The sequence below is a fragment of the Temnothorax nylanderi genome, unplaced genomic scaffold (assembly GCF_030848795.1).
Source record: "Temnothorax nylanderi isolate EJ_2023f unplaced genomic scaffold, tnyl_v1.0 TNYL_tig0085_pilon, whole genome shotgun sequence".
Classification (NCBI taxonomy): Eukaryota; Metazoa; Arthropoda; class Insecta; order Hymenoptera; family Formicidae; genus Temnothorax; species Temnothorax nylanderi.
The window spans coordinates 419424-440451 of NW_027249147.1; the positions used below are offsets into that span (position 1 = coordinate 419424).

A 21028-nucleotide genomic window follows, 5' to 3' on the forward strand; every position below is an offset into this window, starting at 1 on the left:
TTACGCGTACATTGCGACGAAAATTAAAGTAAACAGACTTTCACTCGGCAACACTGTTACAATAATCAGATAAGATGTTGTCGATGTTGATTTTAAACTTGTATAAAACTGTACTGACACAATGCGTCTCGCGTTCACGACAGATCGAGCGATTTTTCCAGGTTGGAAACTGACGGCATGAAAAGCAAGAGGCTTTCGTAGCTGTCGTCCCTCTCGAGTTCTCTCTCGTTGCATCGAATGCACGCGTTTCTACCCACGCGTGCTCCATATGCAGAGCGCAGATTACGTCTCGACGCTCTCTGCATTTCGAACACGAGTGAAATATCGATGCGCGAAAAGGAGTATCGCGATCGAGCATTTACACCTGGGGCCAGATACACCCCACGGACGGTATGATACTAATTATCAGATATTGCGATCGCCGAGAAAATAATTCTTGTTTAACCATACTTGTCTTTCTGTCTTTGAACTGAAGATAAAGGTGTTTGATACAATTGGAAATTTATAATACGATAATTTGTCTTTTCATTCGAAGGAAAAGAATTTTTTGAGAGTAGTGTGTGTATTCATATAATATATATTTTTATATATAAACTCCTACTTCTAAGTTCGAAGATTAAACAGAAGACATTGAAAAATATTCGTTATAATTCGCAAAAAGCTTTTCCTCAATGCTTTATCATTTGTAGACTAATAAGATATACTTCGAGCGAGACGCTATGTGCTTATTTTTTGCTAATCCTGAAACATTCGATGATAGAAACTCTCTTGTGAGCTAACAAGTTTACATATTGGGACGGAATGATCGCGCTCGGGTTCGATTTTGTTCGAGCTCGGTTTTTGCTATCGCGTCCGTGTTTCTTTACGAGACGCATAGAAATTTCGCCGCCTACGCGACGCGCATAATTCCGCTTGTAGATTACGCGGCGACGTCACCTACTCCGCTCGCGCAGGAGTGAAATATCGACGCGAGAAGGCAAGTAGTATCGTAATCGAATTTACACCTGGCGAGTGTCGCGCCGAGTGGCACTGTCGCTGTAAATTCTTGCGGGGAAACTGCCGCAGGAACGGCCCGCGTAAATTATCTGCCATAATAGGCCTCCTGGAAATACTCCTCTCGCAAGCCTTTCCTCCTCGCCCCGCGAAATCACGATCTCGGCCTCTGCGTCTCGATAACGTCGCGATAAGTCGCCGTAAGTTAACGTTCTTGTATAGCGGGTGTCTCAGACATAGATAACGCAAGGACAGATAACTAAGAAAATGATGAAATCATTTTAATGAGGAAACTTTAATACTTACGTAGATATTTGACGTCGCAGTTTAACGTAATTGTCCTACATATCTTAAATCGACCCATTTTTCAATTTGTTATTATATCATTTCAAATAAGGTTTAAATTTTGATAGAAACTTAATTGCCAAAATATTTTATGATAATAAACCAAATAGATATAGCAAAGAATAATTTCGAATCGGATTTTTTGCTAATGAAAAATAAAGCTTAACTTTATCAAGTTTTTCTGATGGCTAAGGGAATCATCCGACAGATCTGGGGATATCCTGTATAACGAGCAGATTTCAGATTAAATCGCGTTGGCTAGCGGAGTATTTAAAAAGCCGGGGCTGAACCGGTATCAGCCGACTTACGCTTACATCCGTTTGTATCTCAAAGAAACGAACGATCAAGATTAAGCCGATTCTTGATTTTCACGTCTTCGAAATTTCATTGGGACGAAGTCCGCCGATCACGCTCCATGCCCCGCTCTCGTCGCGTGCAGGTTTCAGACTTCATTACCGGTTTCATTCTCGCGCACTTTTTCTCTCGTTACTTCGCCCGACGGCAAAGCGAGACTGAGTTATCTTTTTATTTTTCAATTCCTGCTACTTCAACTTCGCAATTTAACGCAGTTCGATCTACAGGGAATCTATATTGCTATACATAACTATCTTGTATTATATTATCGTAATATCGTAGCAAGTCGGCAAGTGTAGAAAGAGAGATAAGAGAATATCAGAAAACTTGTGTCCGATTTATAAAGTTCTCGTTTGATATCCGAGAAAATAGCATTATAATGATTATTGTAATACATGTATAGCTGCATATTCAAATGTGCGATTTAAAGCATATAATAACACAAAAGCAGTATAAACTTACAAACGTTCATATGAACGTTATTCAAAGAAAATTTGCATTTATTTTGATTGCGAATAATTTAATTATATCTCAATGGATGGATGTTATATTCATATTATTGAGTACGATTGCAATTCATTATTTTTATGCATGCATACTTATTATATTGATGAATTAAAATACACTAATTATTTTTAAATAAAAACGCACATAGAATTAATTTTCTAAAATAAATGTCATGTTCTATAGAACATAGAACATGTAACTTTTCAAAAATAAAACGCCATTCAGATATCTTCTGTTCATATCTTAATCGACTTCTTCATTCGTTCAATATTAAAAGCTAGAAAACGAGCAAAAAAGGGATGACGAGCTATAACGTTAATGAGGCGACTGTAATTTCGCAAATAGCGAGGAAAAAGACCGTATATAAGTTGAAAGGAAAATCTTAGATAGCACGTTTGTCGGCGATGCTGATCGGCGAATGGACCGTAGGTGTGTTCCAGGCTTAACGTCTACATTTTATTACAATATGAGGCGAGTCTCGTATCGGGAAGGTCCACTTGACGCGATCCACCCACGCGGGCCCACAAATCGCGCGGCCCGCCGCGAACCAACGTGATCGTCGTCGGATACGCGGCCGACTCTCGTTACCGAGCCCCGATCTCTCGCGCGGGCCTTCCGCCGCCGCGGGGACGGATCCGCGCGATCTCACGTGTCCGCCCCCGCCGTTATTCATAAGCAGCGCGGTAATTACGACGAACTGGTAGCCCTCGGCTACCTTACCCCCGTGTTCCTTGTCGAAGGCGGCCTACTCCCCCTGGTATCGCGCGGCAACTTAAGCGCGCATATCCGGCGTACGCATTCCGCGTCACGGATCGCATCTATATGTTAATGCTTCGCAACCGAGCGCGCGCGCCTCGTAATTCTCGCGAAGCGCAACGCAACGCACACTGCACCCACGCGTGTGTTGATCGCGCGCCTCGAGAGTCTCGCGAAAAGTGCGCGAGTCGATCCGGCTTTGATGTACGATACCGATATGGCGATCAATCTCTAGCAGAACTAGCTGAAGATGAAAAGTCATTTAGATTCGTGTATATATAGTCGTTACACGAATCTTGTATCAAAAAGTGTATCGAGAGAGATACTCGAAATATAATGTCGATATATTTTAAGACATGGACTGTTCATATTTTGATTAGAGATAAATTGAGAGTGTAGTGACAATGAGTCAAATTGTGAGATTGGAAACGATTATATTCCTATGAAACCGGATCATTAAAATGGCGTATAACTGATGTGAAACACGCCGCAATATTAAATATGCGCAATGGAGCGCGCGTTATTAATAAATCTTTGTTTCAAGCGCTATATTTATATATTTGTGTGGGATGTAATTTTTCTACAGATCTACTAATAAAATAAAATATAATTTACGCACCTCATGGTTGTTGCGCTGGCGCCCGATGCCTCCCAAGCCTTCTCCTATTTGCGGATTCAATTGTTGCACTCGTACACAACACAATACTCGCGAAAACGTGACTAATTACGATACAATGTTCGTTAGGCTAATCGTACTGCACTTCCGATGCTAATCGCACGCGACCCGCACCTCACTATTGTTCATTGTGATGGAATCCCATCAAATCGCGATCGCGAAAATCACGGGGGAAAAAATACGAGATTCGACACTCGCGAATTTCAACGGACAGCTCAACGAAATCTCGGCAGAGACTTTTAACAAATTGCAAACAATGTAGAAACATCGAATTTATATTACGCGATTGATAAATATCAAACTGATTTAATTATGACTATTATTTAATTAATAAGATGTTATAGCAATATTCAACTCGGGATCGTCCCGTTTATAAACGAAAAATGATTCGAAAATGATGGTCATTTATGACCATCCGAAAATATACAATCAAATTTCGATATTACGTAATATATTTTAAACCGGTAAATCCAATTAAATGTATATTGTCAAGCATTCGATCCGGCGCGACGGTTCGTGTTTTACACGCGCTCTTAATTCGGTAGTAATGAATAAATCAGCGAAACATTCAAAACGCGGCGCGAGGTACATTTATATCTAAGCATCTTTATAGAAATCATTATCGCCCGCGGATGCATATATGCGATAAAGTAATAATTTACAATCTCTATCTTCTCTGTTATTATGTAAAATGAATGAAATATTCACTTTGATTAATAACCAATACGCCATAGTTATTTGTCATCTCGCTGTGTCTTACAGATCGATATTGTGAAAGTTAGGGAATCGCGCGGGCTGATAATATTTAGTTATTTGTTCGTAGAAAACCGCCGCGTGCTTCTTCGGTACCTATCGCGATCGTGTTTCGAAGAACAATAAGACGACACTCGGAGCGGCGCGCGTCGTTACCCCCCCCCCCCCCTCTGCGAGTCACGGTCGCGCGAGAGACAAACAAGGTGACGTATGCATGACGTATACATACCACTACAGTATTTTACTCCATAATACGCCGCTACCAGCTAACGCTAGGATCACACGCGCCCGTACGATAACCGTCTCGCCACCACAAAATATTTAACGTACTATACGAAAGAACTGTACACCAGATATTCTGTGCTCCGTGTACTTTAAATCGCTAAAGTCAATCGCGCAGACCTACTGATAGTTTGCAGGAAATAATCGCGTCTCTTTGTACTTGCGATCGTGTTTCGATGCGACGGATATCCGTCGATTTAACATTCGATTTAAGTAACAATATTTCTATTCCAAGATGCTTTCTCAATCGAGTGAAATCGATTGTTATGAGACGACGTGTCTACAAAATAAAATGCAAAATATACTATAATAGCTTCTTTATAAGAATTGATTTAATGTATATGGAGCACAGAATATTCGGCGCACAGTTATTTCGTAGTTTATTTCGTATATTAAATACTTTGTGGTAGCGAGACGGTTATCGTAGGCGCGCTTACATTTAGCGTTGCTTGGTAACGACGTACGTAAGGATGTCGCACGCTATCATTTCTAGAATGAGACTCGAGTCGACAGATAGCGGCGCGTGTGCCGCGCGCCGTGTTTCACCGCATTATACTACATCAAGACGCGATCATATCAAATACCGAGAGACAGCGAATTCAATTATTTCCCACAATTGACAACAATTAGCATGCGCGATTGATTAATTCCAGCGATGAACCGATTAGTATATCGGTTGTTGTTTATCGAAGCAAAACGAATCTGAGAAGAGGAAGGAAAGAAGGCTTGGAAAAGGCATTGGGTAATGGCAGAGCAACCATGAGGTAAATTATTATTGATTTATCATTTCAATTGTAGAAAATGTGTATCTTTATTCGACCGAGTTTTAAACAAGCCGTGCGAGTCGCGCAACTTGTCGATGCAAATCACGAGCGCGGGCTGGGGGATAAAAGAGTGATTATCTTGATAAGTTATTCAATCGAAATTACCATAAACATGTACGGGAAGCTTTATTCTATTTCTACAGGGCGGACAGGTGTGAGATGTCTTTCTACGCGCTACTTTCCTGATAAGTTTGGTAATTATTTATTGGCTCACCAAACGGTGATGCCAATCTGTCACGCAGCTCTGGTTTTAATTCGTCGATGTATTCTTACGCAACTATAAATAGCCGGTCAATGCAATCGCTCTGGCACGACAAGAAGGCGCTGCGATGCAAATTGCAAAGCAATGATGAGATCGAAGGGGCGATTATGCTGATAAATTATTCAGCCGAATTATCATAAACGCGTTCATACATATTTCGCCATTCGCAAAACAATCATTTGCGAATAACTTTCTAAATGTACTCAACAACAAGCTTGCTGTTAACCATAGATATGCTACAACTTATCTAAATCCGTCAAGTTTTTTACTTGATGTAATCCTACCATGATCGTAAATAATGCAAATTATGTACATTCGTATGACTTCAACTCGACAATAAAATTAGATTAAATAAACGATTATTCTTTGACAAATTGTCTTCTGAGAGGTTCATCGTAAACGTGAACGTAAAGCGTTTGCTATATCTGCTAAATAGCACTCTAATATTATAGCAAAACGTGAAATAAATTGGCGTAATAAAAAAAAGACTATAGATTTTACATGATACATTGTATACGCAAAAATAATTTTACGGATTGACGTTAACGGCATTATCTATTTGTGAAACACAACTCAAAGCAAGTTTTCCATTTCCCTGAATCGCGAGAATCGAGGAAAAGTCGATCGAACCTTGAAGACAGTATATCATCATCTGCCAAATCGAGAGTGCTTTTCTTCGCCCCGACATTCATGATCCACTATTGAGCACTCGACTGGTATTCACGGGAACAAAGGAGAAGTACGCGGGCAAAGAGGAGCCGAAAAATCTCGTTTCGCCGTCGATGAAGTGCCTTCTTGTCGTTGTGTGCGCGATTCCACCCTTAACGGAAGCCACGCTCTCAGGCACTCGCGATGCATTCGAGTGCTCCGAGAATTTTCTTTCTCTGCTATAGGAAAATTGTGTAGAAAGTCCTAACAGAGTCGGATCAACGATCCGATATCTGAGAAACAGAGGGCGGCAAGTTCAAAATGATCATATATGAAATATTTAGATCATTGCAATTCGAAAGACGAACTCTAGTTTACAAAGTGAATAAATGTGATATCTTCTAATGCGATTATTTAAATGTTAATACCACAGTAAGTTTTCTAGAATAAAAAATCGATATAGCGTTTTATACAAATTTATATTAATTCTCATTTCTTAAATTAAAGATTGTCAAAGTACGGACATACATTATTCTACATGTAAGTTATTTCAATTTGATTGAATTTGTCCACATTTATTTTAAAAAGCCATCCACGCACATATACGTAAGTGCGAAATTGCAGGTTTTATCTTGAAAATTGATTTTTTTGGATTTATGTCTTCTGCTTCTCAGACTTTTGGACTTTGAAGCGAGTGTCAGGAATGAGATTTCGTGACGCGTTTCCTAATTTGATAATATCGGGTATTATATGATACATTGGCGAATCTCCGAAGGAGAGAGAGACTGGTCTGTTATTAAATTAACCTTCGTCAAGACCTGTTATTAAATTAAGCTTCCGGCGATCGCGTATACGTGTACCGCAGTTAATAGTACATAATTTTATATTCAATGTAAGCAGAATGTAAGCAAGCTTTGTTTCTTCGTTTCAAAATACACACTTGGCACATGTAACACACTTATATTGTCATTGGGGAAAGAGTTAAATCATACTTAATGATACCGTACGAATGAATTGCGCTTGTTCTCTAATACGACATATAATATACATTTTATGATGGATCTTTCTCTCGATCTTTCTTTCATGACTTTTCTATAATTTAGATAAATTGCTTCACCATCAGTTTCACGATAAAACCGACCCTGGTAGGAAATAAACGTCAGACCATTAAAGCGAGTCCACGTGAATGTATATCTGCGGCAAAATAATAATAACTCGAGGGAGGCGAACCCTCCTTTCGGGCCTCCCTTGTGCAGAGGGAGAAAAGTACGAGGTGGAGACGGGCGTAACGGGCGTGGGAGGCACAACTTCAAAAAGGGAAAGGGAAAGAAAGGAAGAGGGAGAGTCGTCGCCAAGTACGTATAACGCGCGTGTTCATTTACGTACGCGCATACGTGTTTACATGTTCTCTGGCTAAACTGTGGCTTTTTCTGCGTGCGTATCGCTCGCGTACAGTACGTTTTATCGACGACGCCGATGGACCGGGTAGAAAAAGAACGATGCAAATACTGTAATGGGTTACGAGCGGATGGTAATGACGGCGATTAAGGCCGTCCGCGAAACCAGTTCGGTTTATTTCTGCGAGTTATCGTAGCGAAGCGAGGAAAGCGCCGCGCCGAGCGCCGCCCCGCGTTAAGCCGCGCGCGGACAAAGTTACCTCGCGTCTGCTTTGCTCGTAATGTAAATTCCGTGGCCGTGTAATGACTGTCGAAGTACGCGCTTCGTCGATCACTGCGAAGTGATACGTCGAGTCGGAGCGCGACGTCGTAACTTCTACATCTTAAGATCCGTTTGCATCCCGATCTACCAGTTGATACATACATAACCGTGTTTATATCCTGTAACTTTATTTAAATGTAGAGTTAAGTAGATCTTGCCTCATTATTCACGTAAGGTATGTGAATTTTCTTTACCAGCAATATTGCTGAATCGTATCTACCGATGTTTCTCAACATGTTTGATTTATTGATTAATGTAATTTGTTGAGGCAAAAGGATCTCGGAGTCATGGATTTATGTAGCTCGTTAAATACAGTTAACGAGAGTATTTCGATTAATTATAATCATTCGGCTCTTTATAATCATCGTGTATTTTGATATTTCCTGATGAAGCAATGCAAGTAATAATATACTACCGTGGCTTACATTACGGTCGCTTTTTTTTAGCTCGGCTTGTCCTTTCACCGGATTAAGGGACTTGTGTTCGACAAAAAAAGACGATACAAAAATGGTAAGCGATATCGTTGTATCGCTGGTATCGATGCAATAACTTTCCAGTAATATATTATACGATAATCGCAGCGGCACGAATAAACCATCGGTTTGCAAGATACATTTAAATGCGACCAGCAGAGTTATGCGAATTACAGCATACTCAAAAATTCACACGACCATTAATAACGAAGTAAGATTTACAAGAGTAACATACGGGCTTAAAATAAAATTTATTGGATTATGACCTATTTAAGTAAAGGTGTAAAAAGACTATTTATTAAGGGAGGACACCACTGTAACTGCCCATTTTCGACTGCCTTTTTTGGTATTTTTTTTTTAGAAAGGAATAAAATATATGGTCAAAAGAACTTTTAGGCTTTATTAGACATATATTAAAGTATGTAAAAAAATTTTTTATTTGTTAAAAAAATACAAAAAGGCGGCGCACGAGTCGCTATAGCACTTATTGGTTTTCAGCCAACCCTCTCCGCGGCACGCAGTAGAACTGTCGTAAATTTGATCCTGGAACAAAAAGTGAAATATTTTCGTTAATTATATTAGTTTTAGCAGTGAAGTACGAGGGGAAATAAGAAAATATTAAAAAACAAAAAATAGAGACGAGTTTGAATAAAAAGTTCGATGGTCGAAAAATCGAACTTTTTATTCAAACTCGTCTCTATTTTTTGTTTTTTAATATTTTCTTATTTCCCCTCGTACTTCACTGCTAAAACTAATATAATTAACGAAAATATTTCACTTTTTGTTCCAGGATCAAATTTACGACAGTTCTACTGCGTGCCGCGGAGAGGGTTGGCTGAAAACCAATAAGTGCTATAGCGACTCGTGCGCCGCCATTTTGTATTTTTTCAACAAATAAAAAATTTTTTTACATACTTTAATATATGTCTAATAAAGCCTAAAAGTTCTTTTGACCATATATTTTATTCCTTTCTAAAAAAAAAATACCAAAGAAGGCAGTCGAAAATGGGCAGTTACAGTGGTGTCCTTTATTAAGAAATTATAATGTAAATGCTTACAAAGATTTGAAAAAATTTCGAAAAATTTGCGATAATCTAATATTAAATCATTTAAATGCTTCTATTTATTATTTATATGCTTGCTATTGTTTCACATTTAATCATTTCATCTATACATAGTGCATCATTATTTCTAAATTTTTAATTTTAAAATATATAATATAACGAACATGAGATATTCAAACATCTAATTACTCGAATCACGGAAATATTGTATTGTCCAAACATATCACGTATAATGCTTGTGCTTGAGTATACAGCTCGTATAACAATCTATTGTTGCAGCATTATTGCCTGAGGTACACAAATATTTGTAATAACGTTTCATTTTAGTAATACTCTTTGAAAATACACGATAGATAGTTAATGTGTCAAATTGTTCAGTGTTTGAAATCACATCTGTGTATTGGGCTTACTCAAATATCTTAATTTGCACTTATTTAATTTTTACTTTATATATCTATATCTATATTCTAAATAATATAATTTGGAATGTAATGAACAAATATCCAGTTTTTAAATAAGAAATAATGAAGCAACCTGTATATTTAAAATGTATCTTAAATAATCCATTAATTCTTTAGTGAAACAAAATTATTGTAGAGAATTTCTTGACGCTAAATATTCTGTATTTGTAAATATTCTCTTAATTTTAACATTGCTAATATTGTGTAATTTAATAATTAATATTTCTTATTTATATATAAATATTTTTTACTATTTTTGTGATCGTTTTAATATAAGAGCAGAAAATTCCCTTTTGTACAAATGTACAAAAAATATACAAAATTATATTAGATACATACGTTATTATAATATTTTTTATAAAAAATAGCACATCGAGGATAACAATTTGCTATTCTGAAAGTTATGTTTTTCACACAATATGTTTGGAGATAGAGTGCTGTCACGAAGCATTACATCCTGCCGAGTTTAGGATTTTAATGGCGTGGCACGTCGTACATTTAAGTATACCTCGACGACTGTACCGTCGCGTAAACGTGTTGCGTGCGCGTATGCGCTCGGATAAACGCCCACCGAGGGTCTTTCCGTTTCGGGAAACATACCCCAAGCACTGTTTGCACACTACATCGGTTCGTTCTCTTTCCCGTTTTCGTCCTTTTCCATCATGGACATACCTTAAAGCAGCGATGCGCTTTCCTTTTGCTCGGCACATATCGCGTGTATTTACGGGCGTATTTGCAAATACTCGCGGCGCGAATACGGCTTGCGTGTAATTTAGACGTTGCAGTGAAATTCTTCGAGCAAATTATAACACCGACAGCGCAAGGTGCGGACTTTTCTTGGAAAAAAAAAATCGCGGGATTCCTCGTACAAATTGTTTGCTCGCGCAACGCGATATGCGAAAGTAAAATAAACTTAACGTGTAACAGACGTTCATTTAGATGACCTGAGAAACGGAACGTAGGAAGAGCACATCGTGAAGGTATCGGGAAACAGTTCCCCCTCGATTTCTTCCAGCAATTTCGCCGTTGTCTGGATCGCGATAGGACGACTCGCCTTGCGTTTCTTACAATGCGAACAATGCGATGCACCGGCGACCGCGTATTGTTGGCTATACGCGAAAAAAAGTAACTTTCGCAGGAAATGACCTTTCCATTCGTTGGGATGACGTGCCGAGAACGTGCGGGCGATCGATCTGTTTTTCGCGGACTGTTAAAGCCGAACGAGGGTTTCGTCGTCGCGACGCCGACGATAAAAGCAACGTCGACGCGGAGGAATGACCGATTGCGCTATCGATACTTCCGAACGAGGTGGAAGAAACCCCGCGAAATTTTACGGCGGATAGACTCGGCGGAGAAATTACGTTAAGCCCGAGAAATTGCCCTCGGCGGGCTATAAAATGTACTATTAGATTAACGAGCAGAAGAGATTCGACGAAAGTTGAATGAAGGAATATTACTTTTGATTAGAAACTTGCTGATCGACAATTTTTCTTTTATTTTATTAACTTCAGCATTCTATATGTAATATAAAATAGTAATTTTTAATGTATACGTATCTTCAAACGAATGAAAATACAATAGTTTAATTAATTGCCACTTTAATAACACTTAACGTTTTGTATATAAAAAGATTTTTTAGCGAATAATTAGATATTTGGTTTCGTCACTAAATTATAACAAATTTCATCATACTATCCACATGCGCATAAAAAGTTTCGTTATCCAATGCTCGAGACAATGACTTTATTTGTACAAAAACGGGTTATGCTTAATCATGAATAAGTGTCAAAAGAAGTTTCACAAGGTTGGCCGTAAAATCGGGAACTGAAATATCCGGCGAAAATTTTCGGGCGACGACCTCGTCGACGGATACGAGACAATCTTCTACGCGTCGCGGCCAATCACGACCTAATTACGTATACCGGGTACGTCGTGATGCGCGCATACGCATCGCCCGCGGCTCGGCGCGATGTAAATTCCCCGCGAAAAAAGAATATCTCGTAGCTCGCGCGCCTACATGAAAATGGAGAAGCGCCTAGGGCAGTTTATTCCGGTCGAGTGAATCGGCTAGTCGACATTATTCAAAAATCCCCGCAGCCTGCTCTTACGCTTCCTTACCCTCAATTAGCAACGCGATACTCGAAAGCTTTATAGGAGCGATTTGCGCGTAACGAGGGAACTTTGGAGACTTATTGCCGACCGCGTCGCGCGATTTTTCCCGTATATTAAATTATCCGCGTCTTGAGGCAAATGCGAAGCATTTGAATTCGAACCCACAAGCCCAGAATGTCGTATTGAAATTCAATGAAAAATCCTCTTTTCAGAAAACACATTGAAAATTTCACAATAATCTCTCCGAAAAAGATAGCGCGTTTATAATTTGTTTTAGTAATGATTTAACAAATTAACTGAAAAAAATTGGGGAAAAATAGCAAGTAATTAAAATTTAAATTCTAGTGTAATATTCAAGATTAAATTGAAGAATTAAAATAATATTTTATATTTACGTTAGGATCGCATCATTCTAAATTTTTACTAAAAATGTATACTAAAAATGATTAAATTAAATTGTTTTTTGCTTATTCTATATTCTAAATATATATTTCATAAATGTTTACACAAGAAAAAATTTATGTTCGAGAAAATATCATGAGAGAAAATCATATATAATCATTTTTAGTACAATTGATTAATTTAATTCATAATTTGCGTGATTGTCCACCGAATAATAAATTTATCATCAATTTCTGACTCTTACACGATTAATTCGTTGGTACAAACACGGAACTTGCATATCTTAAAATAATTATGCGTTCCATCAATCTAGCATTAACTTAAACTCACATGTTTATGATTGTATTAAATTGTCAGTTATATTACTCTGTATAATCCTTTAGCATGCCCAAGGGATTTAAACTCAGGACAGGAAAAATCTCTCTGCCTATCTGCTCGTCTAGCCATATGTAGATTTCCGCATATTAAATGCATCTCGTAATCTTCACGCTGACTGCATTCAAGAGTTAACTAACACCATTCGGTGTATTCGAACGGCTCACGATGTTGTATTCCCGAAGGCGGCGCATCTCTCTCTCTCTCTCTCTCTCTCTCTCTCTCTCTCTCGCTCTCTCTCTCTCTCTCTCTCTCTCTCTCTCTCTCTCTCGTTTATCCGTTAAAGCCGCTTCGAGGTGTACCGGTATACATCAACGCGGGACTCTTTGAGAAAAATTGATATCGTCCGATAAAGGTTTTTACCGCTCTCTAGCTTTTCTCCCCCACATCCCCAGCAAACCGTTTGAATCTTCCCTTTTCGTCCGTATTTCATAGCCGGCCGTTCAATCTCGCGCCAAGGATCAATGGAGATTTTTCTCAGATAATTGAAATTTTGCGCCCGCATAGCTCTTCCCGCCGATATGGGCAGTCGAAAGGACACAAATGATCGGGGGAATGAAATAGTAGGAAGCGTGAAATAGAACGCGCATCTCTCTTAATCCGTGAAATACATTCAAAAATGCGTTTCGTTTCGAAGAAGTGACAAAATGCAAGAATTTGTATTTAGACAACATCTCACTTATATAAACAGATTAGTGAACTGGTAGTTATTTCGATAAAAATATTTCCGAAAAATATAAGAATATTTCAAATATTTTCAACTGAAAATACTTATAAAAGTATTTGTCAGTTCGTTTACGTCGCAGGACAAATACGCGAGCCATTAAGCGCAAAAGTATCAACACCGACGTTAACGTGTAGAAATAACGAGTTTCGCCAGTTCGCGCGTCTAAGTTGCCGCGGCGAGTAATCGCCGGTGTCAAAATTAACTGCCGTTTACGTTCGATTTGCTCGCGTTTTCTCGGCCGTTGCAGCGACCGCGAACTGACGCCGAGCCGCGAACGCGCACGACAGTACAAATCGCTGGGATCGATAACCACCGGCTTCGTTTGATTAATGTCTCGCTCGGCGGACGACACGGTTTAACGACACTTATTCGCGAGCGACGCCGACGACGCCGAGATTCTCAATCACTGTAAAAGCCTAATTACCCCACTGACACTTTGCTCGCTATCGCTTGTTCGTTCTCTCAGTTTCGCTCCTTTTGCACAGGACGTTCCATCATTATCCCTTCCCAGTGGTTCTTTGATGATGAATGGAAGCGTTTAATTTAAGAATGAAATTGCCCAATAATCTAAAAGATCCATTTCAAGTATGATCTTATACTTAAAAGAGACCTCGAATCGCACTTTACAGTTTCTTCGCATCTTAGTTAGTCTGGTTTAGACTTCTGCAGGAAATATAGAGGATTTGAGGAAAAATTTTCCGATATCTCAAGTAGTTTCGATGATGCATGCCGACGAAATCGGGTACGTAACTCACTCTCGCTCATCTAAAGAATTCGTAGATTTTTCCGAAGTTTAGAAGTGCAGCTCGCCTCTACTTCACTCCCGAAACTTGGATTTTTGTGACTCGAAAAATTTATGTCCCTGCTTCCTCTTACGCGTGCTTTCCTCTTTGCCGAACCTCGCATAATCGAATGTATGAAAATTTTACTCACCACCAGAAATCCATCAACAGCTTAATCTAATATCCGTTATCGTTGCAGCTTTCGAACTTTACCGCGTCTTCGGGCTTCTTCGAAAATTTCTGCAGCACCCGGTGATACATGCGCGCGCGAGCACGTGGCGAACCTACAATAATAATTATCGTCATTATTACCGCGCTGGCTTACCAGTCGAGCGCCCTAAACCAAAGTTAATTACCAGCCGCCGTGGCTAATTTAAATCAAGACTAATTAACCCGTCCCCCGAGCCTCACCCCGTCGTCATTACTGCGCTCACGCTCTACTCCCTCGCATTACGAAAGTTTCGCCGAAGTTATATTATATATGGCGAAACCTTTTGGACCAGTCTCTCCCTCTCTCTCTCTCTTTTTATCTCACTCTATCTCGTAGGCTTTCGTGAAAGTCACGGGAGATCGACAATAAATTTCGAATCCGTTTCAAGTCCGTTTCTGTAAACGGACTCGGACATTCCTGTTATTTTGTAACGGGTCTTACATGCGATGAGCAAATACAAAACTGGACTTCGGAAATATTTTATAATTTGTGTTTTTTTTTTAGCATATATATAAATTGTAATGCTTTATACAATAAAATAATATCCAATGTTGTGGATATTATTGCATGGATACGATTGCACAGATGTAAATGTATCGCACTGTATAAAAAGTCTAACAATATTTTGTTGCAAACGAATTGGTTCTTCATGCAAAAAACAGGAAAATTTGCATTGAAAATTTCTGGGAATATTCAGACGTACAAGCATCCCACGTTAATGATTTTGCTGCAGCGGCTATCAAATTACGTTGAAATATGATAATCGAGAGAAAACCGCGAATTCGAAAAAAGTCTCGGCCAAACTGGCCGAGAAATACTAAATTCCTCATTTTTTAATATTAAACTAACTATATTAATGAAATGTCCGTTTAAATCATTAACTAATTTTAATTTCAAAAAGTGCAGATGATAATAAAGATTAATAAAAATTAGATAATTGCTTTTTTACTAGAATATTTATCGTTAATATTTATACGAGTAATACCTATATTTATTATAATATCTCTATAGTTACTTTGTCAATAGACAAAGAATGCATCCGATCTATTTATAGTGTTTATAATATTTATATATTATAAATAATGCAATGCGTGTCGATTTATTGAATTGAAAATCAGACATAAATCATGATAATTTCAAAAGATTGTTACATGAAAAAACCAGAGGGGAACTACGATCAATTTACAACCGTAACTAGTCCGTGGAGATCGCTTCGAGGCAAACTAGCATAGTTGCAGAAAGTAAGTCACTCGTGTTCTCGCAGAGTTCAGCCAGTATAAGTAAATAGCGAACAGTTTCGTGTAAACGCAATTTGTCCCCGTAGTTAGGTAGGAAACATTTAGGTATGTTTTTGGTAGCCCACGGGAGTATTTCTATAGTCGCACGAACTACCTCACGCGTGAAATTAGGTTATATAGCGATTTATATAGTATCCCAACATTCCCATTTCGCTAATGACAGTTTCCTGCTCAGACAAATTTTCTTTAGACTCCAAATTTACCTACAAAATTACGAGCAAAATTACCAATATCATGTTAACTTTAAAATTAAATATTGTTATTATATATAATAGATATAATATTTATACAACAAAGGAATGATAGCACGAATTAAATTGCATACATGTCATTCATTAAAGAGATAATTTCATAAAAATGTATTGGCTATCTACAAACTGTTTTAATTTATTGACTGCGATAAATTCCGATTTATGTAAGCTAATTTATAATTCACTAACGTTATGCGCTGAAGATGATCCAAAAAAAAGGATCGAAATGTACGCTATTGTTTTATTTGCCTAAATTATAATAAATTATATAGCGCAGTAATTACCGCGCCTGGCTCTTATCAAATTTATTTGTTTTTAATTTCATAAAAATTTATGATATTCGAAAAAACAGAATACTGATTTGTGTAAGACGAAAAATTACGAAAAATTACGAAAAATTAAAATTTCGTTTGAAAATGAGACACGCGTATATCTAACAGGAAATATATTGTCGGGTTACAAAGTTAAGAATGTAGGGAATGCACGAGCTTTTCGGAATGTTTGCAAAATTGACCGGAGCGTTGCGGTTAATGCTCGTCCGGTAACGTTTAGCACCACCATAACGGTTTCGCGTGTGCGTCTCACCGCGTAAATTCCGACCTGAAGCCAACCGGGCGCTTAATCGCGCCCGTTTAATTTCGAGGCGAATGTGTCTCGCGTTAAGAGAGCGCGCGCGCGCTCGTTCACCCCCGCAGGGGGCGGTCTCCTGTCTCAAGGGCGACCGCGCGAAAAACCGTAGATTCTTCTCCGTCGCCGTCACGGCTGACAGTCACCCACGCGGCCATTAAGGTCCCGCACGGCCGCTATAAGGTGCTTAAAGGTGCCTCGTGAGGCACACACAGCGTGTCGACCCTTTTATAATTAAGACGTTACTTTACGAGCGTGTGCACGAGCGCAACACGCGTGTGTGTCCCCGCCTCGTCCCGAGACGAGACGAGAGGGACAAAAGAGGGCATGTGACAGGTAAATGGGGGCGTGCATTTTGCGCGGCGCATAATTAATTAAATCGTTCCGCACGCGGCGTCGAGACGAGCGGACGAGGCTAGAATAAAAACACAACATGTGTTATTTGTCCGAGTGTAATTTTCTGCAGGTATATAGAGCGGAAAGAGTTTCGTATATTTAATCTTGTATGCAGGTCAACGGATGCATAAATATGACATGTTTATATAACAGAGTTTATATAACAGAGTTATATTATATTATTATGGTATTATATTACAGAAACAGAACGAATGTGTTTATTTTATAAATAGTTTATGATTATTCTTAATTGTTAGCTTGTAAAATTTTTAATAACATTTGCCGAATCTCACAGGAATGACCCTGTAATACTGCAACTGGCTAAAAACACGTTTAGACTATGATGAATAATGTTCTAGCTGAGAGACAAATCTAACATCATTTGTACTCATAATCTTCCCAACGAACTACCGGAAGCATTAACCTTTTTGTGATGAGAACAAGCCTTCTTCCCCGGAGAAAATAAGTTCTAAAGAAAATTAATCGGACTTCACAAAGTATACACGTGATAAATTCGTAAAACATAATGAATCTCAATTAGGAGTTCATATATTTTAAAAAGAAAGCACACGTATATAGTTATGAGAAGATAAAATAGCATAATACGTAATAAAAAACTCCTATATTATTGATGTCTTTTCTTCGTATTGATATCAATGCTTTCAAAATAATGTATATACTGCCATTGTAAGAAATTGTAGAGTTACTTAAAATATATTTCCCCAACACGTAACGTGTGTGGATAAAATATCGCGCATTTGTTCACATCACAGATCTTCGTTCTCCACTCCAACGGTATCAAGCAAATTTTATCCAAGTGCTTCCCGAGAAAAACGAGCGACCTTAGACGCTGCCGTAGGTCTCCGCCGCGCCGGAGGATAGTATCGGCGACACTACCGATAAATCGACCGGTCCTTCGGTTTGCATTCGCATCCTTATTTCGGGCTATTTGTCTCGAGTTTCAGGGGATTCCGGCGCAGCAGCTTAAATCTTCCCAACTGATCCCACGGGACAATCCTCTACGGAATGGGAGAAACTCTCGGAGTTTATCAGTATCGGGAGGGGGACGATGTATGTAGCTCCGCGATCGTAGAAACTAGATTGCGAAAACGATTATCTGTCGATTTGTGAGACTCGCCCTCGGCTTTACTCACGATGCCGCGTGGAACGCAATTTACTAATTTGCCAAAGTTGCCCGACGACGCGATACCTAGACCAGATCGTGGAATAACGTATTAGGTATTAGATTGTCGAGCACGACTCTGGTATTTTGTAATACAAATGTGAAGCAATTCAAGAATGAGAAATCTTTTTGCCTGGGGGAGAAAAAGCTAGGGGGAAAAAGTTTAATCTTTTAAAATCCTAATCAACTTTTTTCCACGCAGTATATTTTGATATGAGGTAAAGAAAGATTCGTTAATAAACAGCAACATTTTTGGCAAAATATTTATCACTTACAATTATAAACTATTGAGTACATTTTAAAGAAATATAGGCACCGAGATATCTTTTTAATAAAAACTGTATCAAAGAGCATCATATACCTTTTTCACAAATTCTTTTTATTGCAATTATTAAAAGTCTTGTCCGCAGCTTAACTTTCCCATTAGTCTTCTCTTGAACTTAAGTAAGATATTTAATATTTTTAATTTAGCAAAACGCCTTTGGGATTCTAAATATTAAATAACTCCACGTAATTAGGTCTCTATTTAAATTTTCACTAAGGCACACAAAGTTGGCTGCAATCTCATCTAAGAGTATATTTCTAAAGTTTTCCCGCGATACTTGTAAAATAGCTAGTTTATCGCAACACATTGCGTTTAAATATTTAAAAATAGAAAATATTTGCGCTACATCGCTACGGTTGTAAGAAAGTTCGTTCAGTGGAGCGAAAATTAAACGAGACGCCCGTAGATCGTTAATCGTTGACAACGGAGACAGCAGTTCCGCTCGGAGGGCTCATTTCCAAGGTGGCCTGTCCGCAGGTCCTCAAGAGGTGGATTTTAATGAGAGGCCTGGGAGGTGCGAAGTACAAATAACAGACGGAGGTGTCTCGTCTCGATACGCCTGATGTTTGCGCGCTTACATAACAGGGTGTTCCAGAATCACGAATGTTCTTTTTTTTTAAACAAAGTTAAAAAGTAATCTCTTAAGACTATTGTAATTATAATAGAACGGAGAAACTACAGAAATCGATAGTTAGAGAAGTACTCGGAATTCCTCATTGAAAAGGTCTCAAAGAATTAAAGTTCAATGGAAATTTAATGTAAGAGTTGTGTATGTCAAGATAATTCGTTTGAAAATGAAAACGTACACGTTTTATTCGACCAACCCACTTGACTCTTCATAAGTATTCACATATGGATTCGAATCTATTAGATATATCTGCACGTTCCGAAGCTATTTGCGAAGCATTTGATTTTATTTTATTTCCGACTGGAATCGCATAAGTGATTCTTGAGTACTCTATTATAGAATATACCGAGAGTGTTTATTTTGACGCAAACGCGCGAATCTCTCGAGATGTCCGAGCGAAAGTTGTTATCAAGATTGCAACGGATGCCAACTGACACGCGATAGCAGCGTCTGCAACGCCTTTGATAACGCCAACGACAGTATCTAATAGCGAGCTCCGCGATAAGATTCACATTTTTTACGGCCACTTCTCTCCTAATTTCATGGACCTTTCTACAAGGTGTCTGCGAAAACTCGATCGAATAGAGACATTACCTATAAACTGAATTCGAAACGCGGAATTCTTTTCAAGAATATTGCATGAATAAAGTAATGTGTTTCTTATAGGAAAATAAAAACTCTTCTTTACCAAACTTTAATTGAACGTCATACTCCTTGCATTTGTAATGTTCCTAAATTAAACATTTTAGTTGCTAATAACTTGGTTCCTCCTCTAGTGAGAGTTTTATTAAACCTTATATTAATGTAAATTTGTCAGATAAAAGTATTGCAATACGGTTTTCACTTTATTTAATGCAAAATATAATTTATTTTTATACACATATATGTATAAATAATTTATTTATGATTACTATATGTACTATTATATATATCAGTTAAGATATGACACGATACAAAAAAGATGCACGTATACACTAAAGTTTTTATAGAAGTCGCTGTTATATAGTATGATTTAAAAAGCATAGTTTACAGTGAACACCCCCTGCGATATAGATCTCATGATTAATCTTCGCCGCAGCGTGCGATAAAACAAATTTTTAAGTTACAGGTCAGCTCTCTCTCTCTCTCTCTCTCTCTCTCTCTCTCTCTCTCTCTCTCTTTCTCTCTTTCTCTTTCATCCGACGCAACCACGAGATTGCATTTCGAGACAGCCCCGTTGATTAACCCCGGCTAACAACGCCCGCGGGAGCATCCGTTATACAATTCCCGCAAACATCGTCAAATATTCATCCTCCGCGCGCCACCGGGCGGGAACATCGATTCGCGATCGACTCGTCCGCCGTTTACGTTTTTATCTCGGCTTCGCGATGAACCCGACGGCACCCCGACACATCCGGGCACCCCGGGTGCCGAGGCAATAAACGAGGAACGGTCCTCTCACCAACCCACCCCGACTTTTATCCCGTTCTGTTCCGACAGCGACAGCTCTCGCCGCGTTTGGCGATTCCGCCTCCAACGGACGCTCCTGGCGGCTGCCGATAACGCGTTATCGAATATCGAAGAGGTAAATAATTTTAAAAGCCGCGCTATCGCG

The 21028-nt window shown here is 38.7% G+C and overlaps 2 protein-coding genes across 6 annotated transcripts in view; one reads left to right on the forward strand and one right to left on the reverse strand.

Annotated features, from left to right (window-relative positions):
• The window catches only part of LOC139774695 (uncharacterized), a 192825-nt gene that overhangs the window by 149145 nt on the left and 22652 nt on the right, over window positions 1-21028 (reverse strand). For 2 of the 4 annotated variants that reach the window (XM_071710127.1, XM_071710124.1), the window contains exon 2: window positions 14667-14799. The exons of 1 other annotated variant lie outside the window; for it this stretch is intronic. The gene's annotated coding sequence lies outside the window, so the exon portion shown is untranslated. Of the gene's footprint in view, window positions 1-3574; window positions 4485-14666; window positions 14800-21028 lie in introns of those variants that run through there. One more of the 4 variants, XM_071710125.1, reaches the window with a different exon arrangement.
• The window catches only part of LOC139774688 (netrin-1), a 189244-nt gene that overhangs the window by 143373 nt on the left and 24843 nt on the right, over window positions 1-21028 (forward strand). The gene's annotated exons all lie outside the window — the stretch shown is intronic.